This window comes from Crocodylus porosus, unplaced genomic scaffold (assembly GCF_001723895.1).
Source record: "Crocodylus porosus isolate Cpor-Errol unplaced genomic scaffold, CroPor_comp1, whole genome shotgun sequence".
NCBI lineage: Eukaryota > Metazoa > Chordata > Crocodylia > Crocodylidae > Crocodylus > Crocodylus porosus.
Window position 1 is genome coordinate 12,888,490 of NW_017728917.1, and position 15,837 is coordinate 12,904,326.

Sequence of the window (15,837 nt, forward strand, 5' to 3'; positions counted from 1 at the left end):
CAGGGCAGAGATTTTGGGGAGAAACCAAGGTGGCTTTCTGCCACAGAGGACATTATGGCCTGCTTAGACATTTACACGAATGGAAATCAGAAAGAGGAAGGAAGGAAGCTGGCACCTAAAATAGAAAAGGACGTGCCAGATTCCTCCGAGCAGTGAAAAGGGACTGCGGTTTTTCATTAATATATAATTGCTGTTCTTCTACTTTTGAATCTTAACAAATATTCTAATGATGATTACAGAAATTCTCTATTTATAATGACCCAGCGCAGGGATAGACAATAGCATCATTTGTTAAGCAGTGTTCTTCCGTCAGGGTACAAATTCAGTCATTATCTTTAGTGCTCTTCATTACAATTTGAAAAGAGGGAACCAATGAACAGCAATGTCATTTCCCAGGAGTGGGCAAGAAGGGTCAGAATTAAAACTCAGAAGAGTTGGAAACAGAAGAAACAAACAGCGCACTCATTCCAGGTCCTACTACCACGCCGGCTGAAAGCCCCTGCAGAGATCACGGGTTGTCCTAAACATCACATTCCTGGGGGCAATCGTTTTCCAGCTCTCAACTCAGCCTCTTGAACCCATCCAAAATGATATTAAAAAGATATGCTCATTTTGAAAGAAAAAGTTAAAAAGTTCCTTTAAAAGGAACTACCCAGCAAGATGGAAAAGAAAGAAAAGTAGGTACAGACAGTCAAAAGCTCAGAAGCTGAATTGATTCAGTCTTTGCAGGTTAGTCCACACTGCACAGATTAAATTGAAAGAGAAGTGAACAGACATTTACCTTTGATTCAGGAAATGCAGCCACATGCCTGCAGTGGCTCAGGCCAAAAGCTGAGGGGCGCTAGAGCACGACTGTCTGGCTGTGTGTTCATTTCCTTTTCTTGCTGCCCTTGAGGTCTCTGGGATTTGCAGTCCAGAATTACAGCGGCAGGAGTCTGCAGGGTTGCACATCACTTCTTCTTCCTGCTTCCAGGTGCCTCTGGGATTTGTAGTCCACAGTTGCAGTGAGCAGTCAGTTTGAGTGGGGGAAGGGGTGTTTAATCCTCCTCCCTGGCCCCAGGCCTCAGCTGAGGTTTGCCTCCTTGCCAAACCCCTTGTCAGCCAGGCCTTACTGCTCCAGCTAAGAGCCAGCCCTGCTCTCTAGAGCAGACAGCACAGCCCAGCCCAGGGCTGCAAAGCATGCTGGGATGCTGGGGGACTGTGATTTAACTTGAACCATGAAGGGGTCTGAAGCAGAAGTTTCATAAACCAGTTTGGCCCCAGATCAGCTAAGTCTGATACTACATTCAACCAGGCTGACTTTAAACCAGTTTCAGCCATTTTGAAATGGGTTTGTGTGCACTGAACTGTTCTGTTACAGGTTTAAACCAGTTTCTGATCACTTAAACTGGTTTATTTGTAACCTCTGTCCCTTGCTACTATGTTTAAGCGGAGCGCTGCAAGAATTACTCAAGGGACAAAAAAAATCTCAGCATTCCAGGGCAAAAGAAAGAAATAATTTCAATATTCTGGCGGGAAACTACCATCTGGAGTTCTCCACGCAAAGCTGGTCTGCTTGGGCATTGTACCAGAAGGGTTAGGGGTTTCACCTGACGTGGGTCCCCTTGCTGGCTACCCCTCATGTACTTCCAGTCCTCATTTGGACTGCAGGCAGTCACCACTGTCAACAGAAGTGAGCAACAGCTATTTTCGTATGTTCTGCTGCTTTTTATTTCTTACAAAAGCATAACTTCTCTGTCCTACCCATTCAAAGCACCTCCTGGGGCAAATGGACTTGTAAGGTCCCTTCCAGCCCCTAACACCTATGAATCTGTGAATCCCTTGGTATTTTGTTTTCTCTTTACATAAAAGAGCTTGTTACCTTTTCTAAGGGCAGTTCCTGTCCTTAAAAACGTATTTGCGAGTGGAATGCGCCCGTTATCAAACTTATGTGTTTGGCAATACTTGTTGAAATAAAGGATATTAATTTACTGACAATTTTCAATGTTCTTTTAGGTTCTATACAGCCTTCCTCGATAATAAGTGTTGAATCTCCCTCTGGAAAGAGTTAGTATCAGTAAATCCTTGCAGATGATACCCCTGAGTACAGAAACTACTTCCTTCACCCCAGCCCGCTCATATTTCCTGGACCTTGAAGGATCCCAGTGGTGGAATAACCGCCGTTTCTAAAAGGCTTCATTTTGGCCATTATTATTTATGTCGATGCCCTGGCGAGGAGATGGAGTGGGCAATCAAGCAAGCAGACTTGGCGGCAGGGAAGAACGGGAGCAGGAGAGGCTGGTCTGGCATCCCAGAGAGGCTGGACGCCGAGGAGGGCAGGCAGACTGCAGCCCAGACGAGGCAGGGCCTCCGTCACCTCTACCAGCTCGTTAGAGGTTGCTTTGCAATCAGTCATTGTGTCCCGCGTTCCACTGACGTCGCTTGTCACCTGCCTTTGCAGAATCTATCAACAAGGTTATCTAATGATAGCGCCCTTCTTGATATTTTTAATGGCTGCAGAGGAGGATGCTTTGTGGAAATTCTGCTAGAATCAGTTAAAAATAGCAACTGCACTGAAAGCCTGAAAGGAAAAGTTTGAAGGAATCTTAAAGAGAGCTGCTAATTTAAGTTTGCAAGCAGTTCGTTTTCAGGCCGCAGCTATCCGAAAGCCTCTCTCACTCCTGTGGGGGTTTTTGTTGTTTTAATAAGTATCTCTGTGTGAGATGACGTCATGTTCCCATGAGTGAAGTCAAGGGAGAAAAACCCCGGGTTTTGGACAGATTTTCTGAACTCTGCATTCTGCGGCTACTATCAGGAGCTCTTGCTTTTCTATATAATCTTTTTCATTTCTTAAAATGTATTTCTGGCTTTCTTGGAAACATAAATGCTTCCAAGTTAAATAGTGCTGTCATCTCGTATTCTGACGTTTGGCCACCCTGGAGTGCTTTCAACTATATTGTAATAAATACCAGTAGATGCTGTTTCAAATGAAAAGGGAGCTACCCTCATTCTTTTCTAAGACAAAAGCTTCAAAAGGCCCCTAAACCAGGAAACGAGTGCATTCTTAGGGGGTGAGTAATGAATAAGAAGAATCGTGTCAATGATTTAGCACAGTTTCTGGGGTCACCAAAAGAAAAAAATGCCGTTGCTAGTTCAGTGCTGCAGTCATTCCCGACTGTTGTAGCTAAAGCTACGTGGCTGGCCCAACAGACCCAAATTTCTACTTTGTTTAGTTTTGTTTAAAGCATCTGAACAACCTGCAAATATATATTAAGCACCAATATCTGCACTAGAAAGGCTGGATGAAAAACTGATTAGTAATTGAAGGGGGAAAAAATGAATACTTCCAGCTATAAAGATGGCAGTCATTAAGGCCAAACATACACTGGAATATATGTCTATTTGCACATATGTTGCATGCATCTGGTAGAAAACAGACCCTATTCCCAGACCCCTCTCTGCTTCAGGTACATCCTTGGTTGGAAGCTGTGCACTTGCAATTATCAGGAAGAGGTGACATGTCACAAGGAGGCTGAGCGATGATAGGTGACTCCAGTTAAATCGGAAATAGAAAGATGTCAAATAAATACTACTCCCAAGGACCGCTCTTAGCTCAAGGGGCCCAGGAGAATTCTCTGGTGTAAGATTTACTAGCAATGTCCTGGAGTACTTAACTCTTTGGCAAAGCTACTGGAAAATCTCTGCTTGATAAAACGTCCAGCAATAATAACCATTTCTTCTTGTTTTACCAGCCTTTTCCATGTCAGTCATCACACTTATGAAAGGCAGGTGAGCAAAGATCACTAGGCCCCTTTGGGGAAACTTAAAAATGCTTCTTAGTGTAAGCATCTAGCACAAGGCAGAAGATGCAGGCAGGAAGCCTGGAGATTTAAAGCCCTAACTCACGTTGCAAAGGCTGACTGACACACACTTTTAGCTTGCAGTGGCTTAAAAAACATTTCTGAGAATATTAAGGGCCTTATAATACAGTCCTCAGGTGCTTTGAATGGCAAGCAGAGCTCTTTATCTATAGGATCCCCTTGTGGGATGGTTATACCGTCTTCCATATGACCCGGGAAGGGCTTGATTGCTTTTAAACGCACATGATAGCATCCAAATGAAAACTGAAAGACGGAGGTGTAGTCCTGGGTATTGAGACCGATGCTCTTCATCACCAGAGCACTTCAGCATGTGCTTGAAGTCAAGCATCTCTATCAATCTCGTCAGCTGCAACAGGGCATAAGCACGTGATTCAGTCTAAGTGAGGAGATGAACAAAAGCCCAGATCCCAAACCTATTAAACCAGTGGAAAACCCTGCACTGATTTCAGTGGGACCAGAATTCAGCCTGAAACAGCACATTTATTTTCCTGATAGTTTAACCACTACCAAAGCAAGACTGAGTTATGGCCTGAAGCATTCAGCCCTCTCCTCTTTCAGACATCACAGATAACCTTATCTTTCAACATCATGCCAGCCTCTGCCCTAGGAGGAGTGGTTTTAATTACTTTCCCCACCAAGTACAATCCATCTCGCATACACCACTGAGACTAAAGGGGCTGGTCTCTCCAAATGCTGGGCCGAGCAAAATGGATGGCCTTCATTTAGGACTTGGGTTTGCTTTGGCTAAGTCCCCGTGCGGTCAGAGATACACAGGGGTGTACCTGTTTGGCTGGGTACGCGCTGGCTGCTGCGATGCTGTGGCCAGTTTGTGGTGTGCATGCCCCATGGAGGAAAAGGGTTGTTTTGCAGTCTCACCTGCAGAGTTTGCTGCTTGAGGTCCTGCTTTCGGGTTAATGTTTTGAGCTGTGGAGGTCTCCAGTTTAGTCCTGTGTTAGCCACAGCTGTGGCCACCAACTCTAGCAAATGAGGCAATGTAGCCTCCTTGACTAAACAGCCAGCAAGTCTAATTCTCAGTTTCAATCGTGCTGAGAAGACACCCGGAGCATCCCCAAAGTGCTCTGATGCAGGCACGCTTATCGGCTCATTCTTCACTTTTTGCCGGTTTTCTGGTTTGAGTTTCAGCCGTGCAATCCCGCGCCACAGCCCGCACCCTGGGGTTCAAGCGACCGATCGATCACGCTGCAAACAGGCTGGAATTTCTTCCCATAAACTTCTTGAGCCCACACAAATCAGGACCTGCCTGTGAAACAGGAAGGGAGGCAGGAAAGGATGCATTCGTGAGACAACTGCTGACTGTAATTTGCCCAGCGCTAAATTTAACAGTGCTCAGAGACTGTGGTGATGGGGAAGCACAGGCAGCACTCCCATCTTCCTCTTCAGGCCGGACGTGCTCTAGGAAACTACCCAGCTTTTGATTTCCAGCTCTCACTGAGACATACTTAGTGCACCTTTGAAAAGCCATTGCATGTCCTTGATCGTCCCCCAGCCGGTCTTCTGAGCAGTCCTTTGCAAGGGATTATCTCCACTGCATGCAAAGAGCCAGGGGAAAATAGAGATGTTTCCTACCAGTGGGTCCGCAGGTGGCTGCAGAGGGTTAGGGTTAGGGTTAGGACTAGTGCTCCCGGTAGCGATGGGCCTGCTTTAAACACTTCCACCTAAAACACAACAGGAAGATTTCTAATTCATAACGAGGCATTTTCTCCTTGACTCCATCTCCCTCCGGGGCCTGGGGACACGCAAGGGGCATGGCTGCTGTAACCAAAGGGCTTGTTCTCCAGCAAGATTTGCTTCTTGAGACAGCAACTGCGCGCTTCTGATGCGAACATCCCTGAGCCCTGTGCACCAGGGCACGCGCAGCTCTGTCTAAAAAAAAAAAAGCTCATTAAAAAAACCAAACTCATTAAAAAAAAAGCTCAGACTCAGAAAAGCAGCAGTGAGAGATGCCTCCTCTTGGAAAAAGAGCCAGTGCAGCACGTCTCAAAAAATGCTCGTTCTCTCCCGCTTACCTCCAATAATCGTTAAATTATTTGAGCCCTTTTTATGTTCTTTCTTCCCGAGGCTTGTCCCTTGCTGCCGAACTGTTACATTATACAACAACCTCCGTCCGTCTTTGTTCAGAAACCGCACCGTAGCCCAGATGTGTCATAGGAAAGGAGAGGTTTTGCTTATGGCTGTTGTAAATATTTCTGCCTACTTCATAAATAACAATCACTTGAAGTGATTTGCCCAGATAATACTGCTCAAAGTAAGGCCGCAAACAGCCCCTGCAGTGCTACCTGATTTCAGACTGAAACTGTGTCACCACCTTTATTTTTTTTGATGTATTTTATTGACAGAGGGGGAGGTGGAATTAGGAGCATAAAGTGCTATTGATTTGCAGTACAACTTGCCAACCTAATTCCCTGAGGCTTTTTATTTTTCAGTCGTATCCTCCCCGTCTCCAAATATACTCAGCACGATACCCGTAAATACTGCCAGCTGATGCCATCCTTCCCAGATGAAGGAGAGAAGAGAAGCCAATCATTCCTCTACAAGAAGTAAATGAAACTAGAAATGTTACCAAGAAAATCCGAGCTTGATATAATCCAGGTCTCACACATCCCCCCCGGGTATAAAACATGGACATAGGAGGTGGAGAGCGCAATGAGTGGTCCAGCGACGTATATACCAGCTGTGCCTCAGGCACTAACCAGAGACAGGAGAGATCACAGCAGTCGCACAAAACAGCAAAATTGACTCTCATCCAAAGCCTATTAAAGTTGTTGGAGTCTTTTCATTGACTTGGAATCGTACCCTATATGCCTTTCTATATCCATTTGGATAGCTGCTAAAGATGAAGGAACGAGCTAATTAGTATCCGAGGCAGACAAAAAAGGCCGGCTTGAAATTACCTTCCGGAGATTATTTTTCTTTAATATCAATTTACATTTTTTGCTGTTCGGTCAGGGCTTAGCACAAATAAAGCTGCAGTTCGTAGGAACTGCTTTGTGTCACCTGCTGCAATTCCTCTTTCTCGTTGCGAGCCGTGTATTATCATAAGTAATGACTTTACTATCCTGCTTGACAGCGAGCATTACTGACAGCTCTTTCCCTTAGGATGTACCTTGCTCAAAATCTGGCTTTACAACATGAAAGACAAATCCACCACCACAACAAAAAATTCCTTTTCAAGGGCAAAAAATTGTTCTTATTTAAGTCACAATTGGGATTTTTATTCAGCTCTATTAGTTTATGCCACTCTAAGTAAAGATAAGGATGGCTAGTGATTAATTATTTATGCTGGATCGTCGGGTTACCAGCGTTTAGATCCTTTAAGGCTTTTTGTTTTCTGATATCCCAATAAATCATTTCCCTGTGTATTGGTGCGGAGACACAGTTCACCTTCACCTCTGCTCGGTTTCTTGAGCAAGAGCAGGCTGGGCTTTCTTCAGCAGGCCTGGAAAAAGGAGGATTGCAGGTTTGGTTCACTTAGTGCCCGAAACGAGAAGCCACATTCAATTTATTCACAGGGGGTGAACTGAATTATGCGAGTCTTCTGCATTTGAACCATGCTGGCATCATGCATGAGCCCGTGAGGTCTGCGATGTAAGGCCTTAGGACTTGGCGCTTTTGAGGGAAAAGCATCACCCAATCTTTGTGCGGGTCTGACTGCAGGTGCTGTAGGATTCATGACGTCCCTTCTCTTGTCCGAAGAGCGACGCGCTGTTTTTTGACTGAAGTCAGATGCGGCACGTTCCACCGCTCAGCCAGAAAGGTCAAGGGCAGCGCGGACCAAACCTTAGGACAGAGGTAGGCGCTTCGCTTTCGGAGGAGGAGAGCAGGCAACGAGGTCCTCCTAATGCTTTCTGATGAGCTCTCAGGACATCTCCGCTCAGTCCTGCGGGCTGTTGCCAGGGAAGAAAGAGCAGAAAACTCTTACTGAGAAATCGTCTTGGGAAGTGCACATGTTCCCTGTCGTCTTACAGCTTCTTTTCTGTTACGTGGCAGTGAGACGCTCCTCCTGGTTAGGCTGGTCACGGGCAAGTGAAGTGTGCTCTGCCCATCCAGAGCAGCTAATCCTCAAGAAGAGGAAAGCCCTTCACAGTTCCCGGTGCCGCTCCTGCAACTCAGTTATCTGGACTGCCAGCTCTGCTGAGGACTGGCCAAGGCTGCGGCTGGCTGTAAAAGTGATTTAGAGGCACGTCTCCACCCCCCGCCCTCTCCTGCAGCTATGAATCACTCCTCCCCAAGACAGGGTTCAAGGGGAGATTTGCAGCCAAGGGACCGAGGGCGGTTAGTCCTCCTTGGACATCTCTCCTGGACTGAATGTCTTTTACTGCATTAGAGAGAGAGTAATCCTGTGCTGGGTGCATCACTGCCTGCAGGCTGACGGGCCTGCCAAGGTAATCAGACCAAAGCCCCTTGCAGCCGCTGGGTCTCCCGCCCCTTATTCAGGCATGGGTTTACTTCTCCGAACCAGAGCCATCCAGCATAAATTATAGGGCTCAATAATAGGGCCTGATGCCTGGCCCCTTTCCATGTCCTCTCTCTAGCAAATGCTTCCCCGCTCCCTGAAGGCATCTTTCCCAACCAAGCCAGGGTTTTTCACAGGCTGCCAGCTTAAGCCCTGGCTTCACACCCATCCCAACAGGTAGGAATATACCACCAATGTCCTCCAAGGATGAAGCCACCTTGTGACACTGCTTTGCTTCTTTATTGCTGCTTTTGGAAAGGAAGGGCTTCCCATGCAGAGGTGGGGGGAAATGTTAGGATGAATACGGTGTCGTCCTGGGGCTCGCTGGCCAGAGGCATCTCCTCCAGACCTCTGCCCGGGCCAGCTGGACAACCCTAGAGAAAGAAGCAGAGAACTTGGCCGTCCTACCCCGTGGGGACTTTGTCACGGTTGGGCAGGTCACGGCCTGCTGCAGGAGGGAGCGATAAGGCTCGTCGCATCTTCCAGCGTCCGCGCGTCGCTTGGAGGCTCTCTCTGAAACGGGGGGTCAGGAATTTTCCAGCGAGACATTTTTCCCCGTCTGCTTTTGGCAACCGGATGGTTGCAAAGTGTGGATTTTGATACGTGTTGATACAGCTTGGACAGATCTCGTGGCAGCCGGCTGGTGGCTGCCTGCCCACGCAAGCGCAGGGTGAAGCAGGGAAGGCACGACGCTCACCTCGTCGGGAGGCGCACGCATTTCAGGGGAGGGGGAGAGCGGGTCTGCAAAGCAGCGAGTGGAGCTCGCCTGGCTTCCAGCCTGGTCCCCTGCCCAAAGCGCTCCTCCCGCGCTGGAGAGCCAGGGCTTCCCGAGTCCTCATCTCTGAATCAACCATGTGGGATGCCCCAACGCCAGGGACCCCGAAGCTGACAGCCTACCCCATTCTCACGGCCAGAAGAGCTCAGAGAGACAGCTGACTTGAGGGCCTGGCTGCCTTAGAAACCCCAGTCTGGACAGATCTGTGTATTTAAAAACCTCCACTCCCTAAAGTAGCACAACACAGGGAGCCTTGACTTATTACAGGAGAAGGGAAATCGCAGATCTTAGATTATATGCCACTGCACTAACTTTTGCAAGCCCCTATCTTTCCTGTCCATTCTGAAATCTTCCCTCTCTGGTTTTCTCTCCAATATACAGGGTGTTTATAAAGTCCTTGTGCAACTGCAAAATATGCAGGGTGTTTATAAAGTCCTGCAACTACAAAATATACAGGGTGTTTAGAAAGTCCTTGTGCAACTTTAATAACTTTGGATACACTCATGATAGAAGCAAACTGTAAATGGTGATCCAAAGCATAATTTGTGAAGTTTTAACACAACACAGCTCAAATGTCTAGACTTCTGCATACCCACCGTCTTTCGTGATACATCGTTCGAGCTGATTTTCCAACTCATAGAAAACATTTTCCGGGTGCTGCTGAGTGAGTCCATGAATTGCATTGGTGATCCTTACCCTACGCAGAGCTTACACTATGCTCAAACACTTAATGATTTATGCTTTCAGTTTATGCTTTCAGTTGCTTCTATCATGTGTACACCCAAAAGTTATTAAAGTTTTAAGTTGCACAAGGATTTTATAAACATCCTGTAGAAGCAAAAATAAATGAGGAGCCTGATTTCTATCAGGATCGGGGAGACCACGGGCATCCCTAAAGGCTTGTGATTTTCAAAGCAGCTTGGACAGATGAGATAAACTTCTCCCTTCGAGCTTTGAAGCCTCTGGCTTGTCGCTCGGCCGCTCTGCCACAGAGAGAGAAAAATAACCAGGCTGAAAAACATCTTCTCTCCAGCATTCATACTCCTAGACGAGAACTTGCAGAAGGAGCCTGAAACAAAGTGCCCTGAATCAGCTTCCAGGGTACTACCGTGTATTCCCATGAAACAGCCCCGGATCCTGCCCACTGCCAATGCAACTAAATATTTCCCATTAAGCCCATGGTGCATAGTTCAAATGATGAGACATCGAGAGCAGCTTTGCCACGGACGTCGGTGGGAAAGGCAGCATGCTGTGATGCACACGGCACTGGGTGGGGGCTGAAGAGACTTGTGTCTGATCCTTGGCTCCGGCGCTGCTCAGCCAGGTGATGGTAGGCAAGTCACTCCTCCTGTCTTCCTTTCTGTGCCTTGCTTGCTTGGATGGGGAGCACCTCAAGGCACGGGCTGCTTCCTATGATGCGTGTCCTATGATGTGCTCTGATCTTGCGTGGGACCTGTGGGCGCTACTGTAATCCAGACAGAGGAAAAGACACAAACTCCTTTGGAAACAGAGTCCGTCGCTTATCCAGCCAGGAACCAGGGCAGCCCATGCCCGGTGCTGGTTAGGATCCTTCCATGGACCTTGCAGCTGATCCGTACTCAGGGACACAGGGAGAGGGACTGGTTTTGGGGTGAGAAGGATAAAACTTTGAACGAAAAGAGATTCCTAAAGCGTGGTCTTAATCCCCCACAAAAACATGGGAATAGGGCAAAGGTAAGGGTGCTCTTCAGGACTCTTTCCCCTGCCTTGGCTGCCTCCGCATGTGCCAGGGAGAAAACGTGCTGAAATGCAAACTGACAATCAGCAAAAGACGTTTACATCATTGCAAGAGACACAAATCGCAGAGAGGGGAGAGATAAGACTGCACAGCCCATGCTAAGCAGCTTTGGCAGATGGATGCTGATATGGGAGGTTACAGCTAGACCCTGGGCACCGTAAAGATAATTCATCAAGATAGAGGGATGTCTGCTTGCACTGGCACTTCGAGGGGCTGGGCAACCTTTGCACCACCGAGCTAGGACTCAGTCCAGAAACTGCAGGAATCAGACAATCAGGCAGACATGTCTGTGAACGCTATCTGACATTAACTGGCAATAATTCAGTCGCATCCTTTTCACTCTGAGCCATCGATTCTGAAGCTTGCTTGCTTGCTTTCTCTCTTTCTCTCTCCCTTTCTTAAAAAGCTAGAAAACAGTGTTTCCTCCTGTCACTGGGGAGTTCAAAGAAATGTGTATTAATTAGACTTGCTTGCTTTTTAATCAATCATTGCTCCAGGCCTTGGCTAGAGATGGAGCAATTAATCTAATATTTTTTTCTACCAAAGGATAACTAGTGGAGTGTCCCTAGTTAGCAGGCGAAGAATCTTGGAGGCAATTACCAACATTATTACTATTATTTATTGCTTTACAACGGTACCCTGTGAACAACCACACAGTCCTACGAACAAATCAAAGTGGTTTAATACATCATCCAAGAATGAGTGGGATCAAATCTATGCTTTAATTTTGCTCACAAAACCAAATCATATCTATGAAGGTTAAATGAGAAGGTGTTACCACATTTGGGGAACAGACTGTTGGGCAAGTACAGCTGTAGTAGCAACTGATTTTCAGTTCACCAGTACTTACAAAATACCCAATTCCTTCAGACTGACCTGAAACAATAGTTTTGAAATACTGAAGGAATCAAAAAGTTGAATTAAAATTGCTTCTGGATGCACAAAACCTTTTGCTTCATTTCGGATTTGACTGCTTTTATGTCTTTTAAATTAGGATGGCAATCTCTAAAAAAATTATTTGAAGTTAAAATATTCAAATGTTTCATTTTGAAAATGGAAAAAGGAAATATGCTGGCTTTTCTGGACACACATGATGGAGTGAAGCCAAGACAAATCTGTGAAATGCTGCATAGCACTGAATCTGTATTTATGGTCTCAAAGAGTTTTCAGCTGAACATTTCTACCCAGAAAAAAAGAGTAAAGAATCTAATTGTGATATAAAGCATTGGCTGGTGCATAAACTAAAGGACATCCTCCTCCTTAATAGCAATCAAAAGGTAGATGATGGCTTTAAGTTGAGTCGACACATTCATAGGTGTTAGATGTTAGGGTTGGAAGGGACCTCACTAGGTCATCGAGTCTAACCCCCAAATATTAAGAGATAAGCCTGAGGCTAATGAGCAGATGAGGTAACCCCATAAAGATTATTACGCAAGGTGAAGAGGGGAAAAAAGTCCTTTTGATCTTAACCTGTTACAGCAGGAAAAGAGAAGAAGCAAAAATAAAATCATGGCTGACTTCTTTCAGCTCTTTTAACGGAAGAGTCTAAGGCTTTGAAATTAGGAGAGGTTAATAAACCGGGTGGCAGGTGCATAATGTCGTCAGCAGGGCTGGAAAGGGAAGAATCACAACCAACAGGATTATCCCCCTTGCCTGTGTGAACTGCCTCTGAGCGGCCCCGCGCCAATGCTAGCCCTCCCGTCAGACCCGGCACCAAGACGAACGGATGAAGCTCCCTGGAGCTGGCGACCCTCCTTCTGCAGGAGCCCCAGTCGCTCAGCGACAGGCAGCACGAAACGCTGCAAATCAGGCAGGAAGTGGATACCTGCTACTGGAAGAGAACGGAGCATTGAAATCCTGGGGCTGAGTCTTTCGCCAGAGGGAGCAAAGAAAGCAGGGGTTCATGTCACACCCAGTGGGATGTCCTGCTTAAAACAAAATCAGAGTCACCTCCAGTTCTGGCCCCGTGCCGGGTCCAAGTGCAAACCCACATCTTCATTCCCTCCCTCTGGTTTGGCGTGGTAAAAATGAGTTTTCAGCCCTAGGAATTGCCTCCAAATGCTTTGGAAAATTTCAAACTTCTGCCATACAGGAATCCTTCAGTGCCCGCACCACTTTCACTGCAGGATCGGGGTTTTTGGTTGTAGCTGTGTTGGTCTAAGGCAGGGGCGGGCAATTATTTCACGTGGAGGGCCGCTTACTGAGTTTTGACAAGCTATCGAGGGCTGCATGAATTTTATATTTAAATATTAATTTTCTAAATTTTTTAAGGGCCCCGCAGGCCGGGTAGAATGGCCTGGTGGGCTGCATCTGGCCCACGAACCATATTTTGCCCATCCCTGGTCTGAGGCACAGGCAGGCCAGGTTGTTTGAGTAGATGTGATATCTTTTATTAGACCATCTGAGTAGTTGGAAACAAGTTCTTAGCATTTATTTTTTTAATAAAACCATATTTTTAATAGTTTAAAAACTCTGCCAAACTTTAATCATTCAGAATTAGATTTTTTTTTTCATGCCAGGCAGGCATCTGTATCCCAGGTATCTTCTCCCGTTTTTACTCACCTTCTTTACTGCAGGACACGTGTCTTCTTGGGACCTCTCTTCCAAGTGTACTCTTAGCAGTTTTGCATTCAGTCTTGTGTGGTTCAGGCTTGGAGACTGGCAGTGCCGACATACTTTGTGAGCAGCTAATGACTATCATAAAGTTTTATGCCTCTCCCTTATGGATGGAAGAGAGATTGGGTGTAGGCGAGGCTGGCCGATTTTGCTGTAAGTCACTTCCACGGGAAATCTCCAGCCACGGGCAATGCTCGGTAACCACTCTATCCATGCCGCCGTGCTAATGAATTGCCTTGACACCACCTCAATACACTGTAAATTACTTTTATAGGACAGGCAGAGTGATTGATGCCTCCCCAGCGAAGCTGTTTTAGATTTGGCACCTCCAAACCCCTGCAATTTCCAGCTGCTTGAGAGATTAACATTTTACATTTTAACCTTTTCATTCATCTTATGAGGCCACTGCCCCCAAAAGCAAAACACTTTGGAAAATTTCAAACTTCTGCTGGCTGAGTACCAGAATGTGAAGCTCTCACACAACTAAGAGCTGTATCCAATACATTTATCAAAGTGGTTCACTTATTTGCAACCAGGCTTTTAAGACGTCCTGTCAAACTTTGGCCACGTACATCTCTGCTTGCAGCACATATATATTTCTTTTTTTTTACATTACTGCATAGGAAATTGTTAAAGAAAGCTTGCTGGAAGACTCAACACGGGAGTTTCAGGGCATCTGAGAGATGCCATCGGTAAAGGGGAGGTTATGAGCATTGTAGACACAATTTTCCAAGGTGCTCATATTCACTGAGTCCTTCCTTGTTCATGATACCACTTATAAGGAGGGGGTTGTATTTTAATTGAAAATGTTAAATAAATGTCTAGCAACATGCCTTTTTTCAGCAAGAGGATCTTCAGGCTACTAAATGCATTTATTCAGATGGGGGGGAAAAGAACAAGGCAGAAAATGAGCCATACACCTATTGTAAAACATAGCTTCCATGCCACTCGTTGCCATGTATCTGGTAGGCATTGGTGATGTATGAGGTAATCGGCATAGTTCAGCTCTCCAGCTGTGATGTCATAATTTCACAGCTTGGACACTGCATGGGTTAGCTGGCTTCGGCAGCAAAACACTTCATATCGGATCATTTGGAGTGGCAGTTTTTCACTAGTTATGAAATGAGGTTGGAATCCATCACCTTTCTGTAACTATGGATCTAATCATCTGCCTACACACTTGGTCTGGGACAAAAAGGCCTTTGTGCAATTTTTCTCCTGCATATTGCCTGCATATTGAACATATAGTGGTTATGCAGAGGCCAAATATGTCAAGGAAAAGGGCTACTTAGGGTTGAGCAGGTCCTCTACCTACCAACTCTACAGTGATTCCACCAGACCTATGGTTATATGCCCCAATCTACCTCTTGGTGTGAACATCCCACTCCATAAAGCATCAAGGAGGACCCTGTCCAAACTTCACTATATTGCAGACTCACTCGGCAGGTCCATTCAGGACTGGACTCTGTTCTGCTAGGCCGTGTAGGAGCATATGAAAAGCAAAAGCTAACATTTAGTTGCATCGATGAGGAGAGTTGCTGCCATCTCAGAGCTGCTACATACACATATTAAAAGAGGGTTTGATATCTGCCTGAAGCACCTGATGAGGATAATGGTCAAAGCTCTGGTCTGTGCTCCTAAAGGCTTTGCCCCATCTTGAACTTCTCAACACCACCTCTGTAGCATTCAGGACAAAACCACCAGGCAACGTCTCAGCACAGCTCTGCTGACTTCCACCAGCTGAGGACTGGGCATTAAATACTTCCAGCTCTCATGACACTATAGCCTCTATGCTGTAGTAAGTTTTAGTTCATTTGTAATTCCCTTACCCACAGGAAACCATTAGCTGTGCATGACATTACCCTATAGCTCTGCAGTGCTCTAGTTTATTAGGCATTTCCCTGGTATTAATATTTATTGCTATCGCTGTGCTTACCATCCTTCTAATGGTTATTGATATGGTTCCATTTATTTTGATTTTATATTTTGTGAGTTCAGATATAATAGCATTTTCAGAAGGATCACGCTGTCTGTGAGCCCAGGGATCAGGGCTTGTATATGCTTTGCATGCAAACAACCCCCAGCTCTATCATTTAGCAGGCTCCCATTTAGCTGGGTGCAACAATTATCACGACGATCTGGGCTAGGGACCATAGTATTCACTATACTGGGGCTGTGCCTAAGAGGCCCTGTCCTGAACCAGGGTCCCTTGTTAGGCTCTGTAGAAAAATAGAGCAAAAAGATCATCCCAAAACATAAAGCCTTGGTCCAATAAATGACTCAGGAGCTACATGTCTAGGCAGCTACTTAGTCCCATGCCCAAGTTTGCCTTCTA

At 46.1% G+C, this 15,837-nt stretch overlaps 1 long non-coding RNA gene across 1 annotated transcript in view; it reads right to left on the bottom strand.

Annotated features, from left to right (window-relative positions):
• Nucleotides 1–9,412: 9,412 nt before the first annotated feature.
• LOC109311452 overlaps nt 9,413–15,837 on the bottom strand; it is a 30,134-nt gene continuing 23,709 nt past the window's right edge. The window contains exon 3 of the long non-coding RNA XR_002101504.1: nt 9,413–10,574. This is a non-coding gene — a long non-coding RNA (uncharacterized LOC109311452). The remainder of the gene's footprint in view (nt 10,575–15,837) is intronic.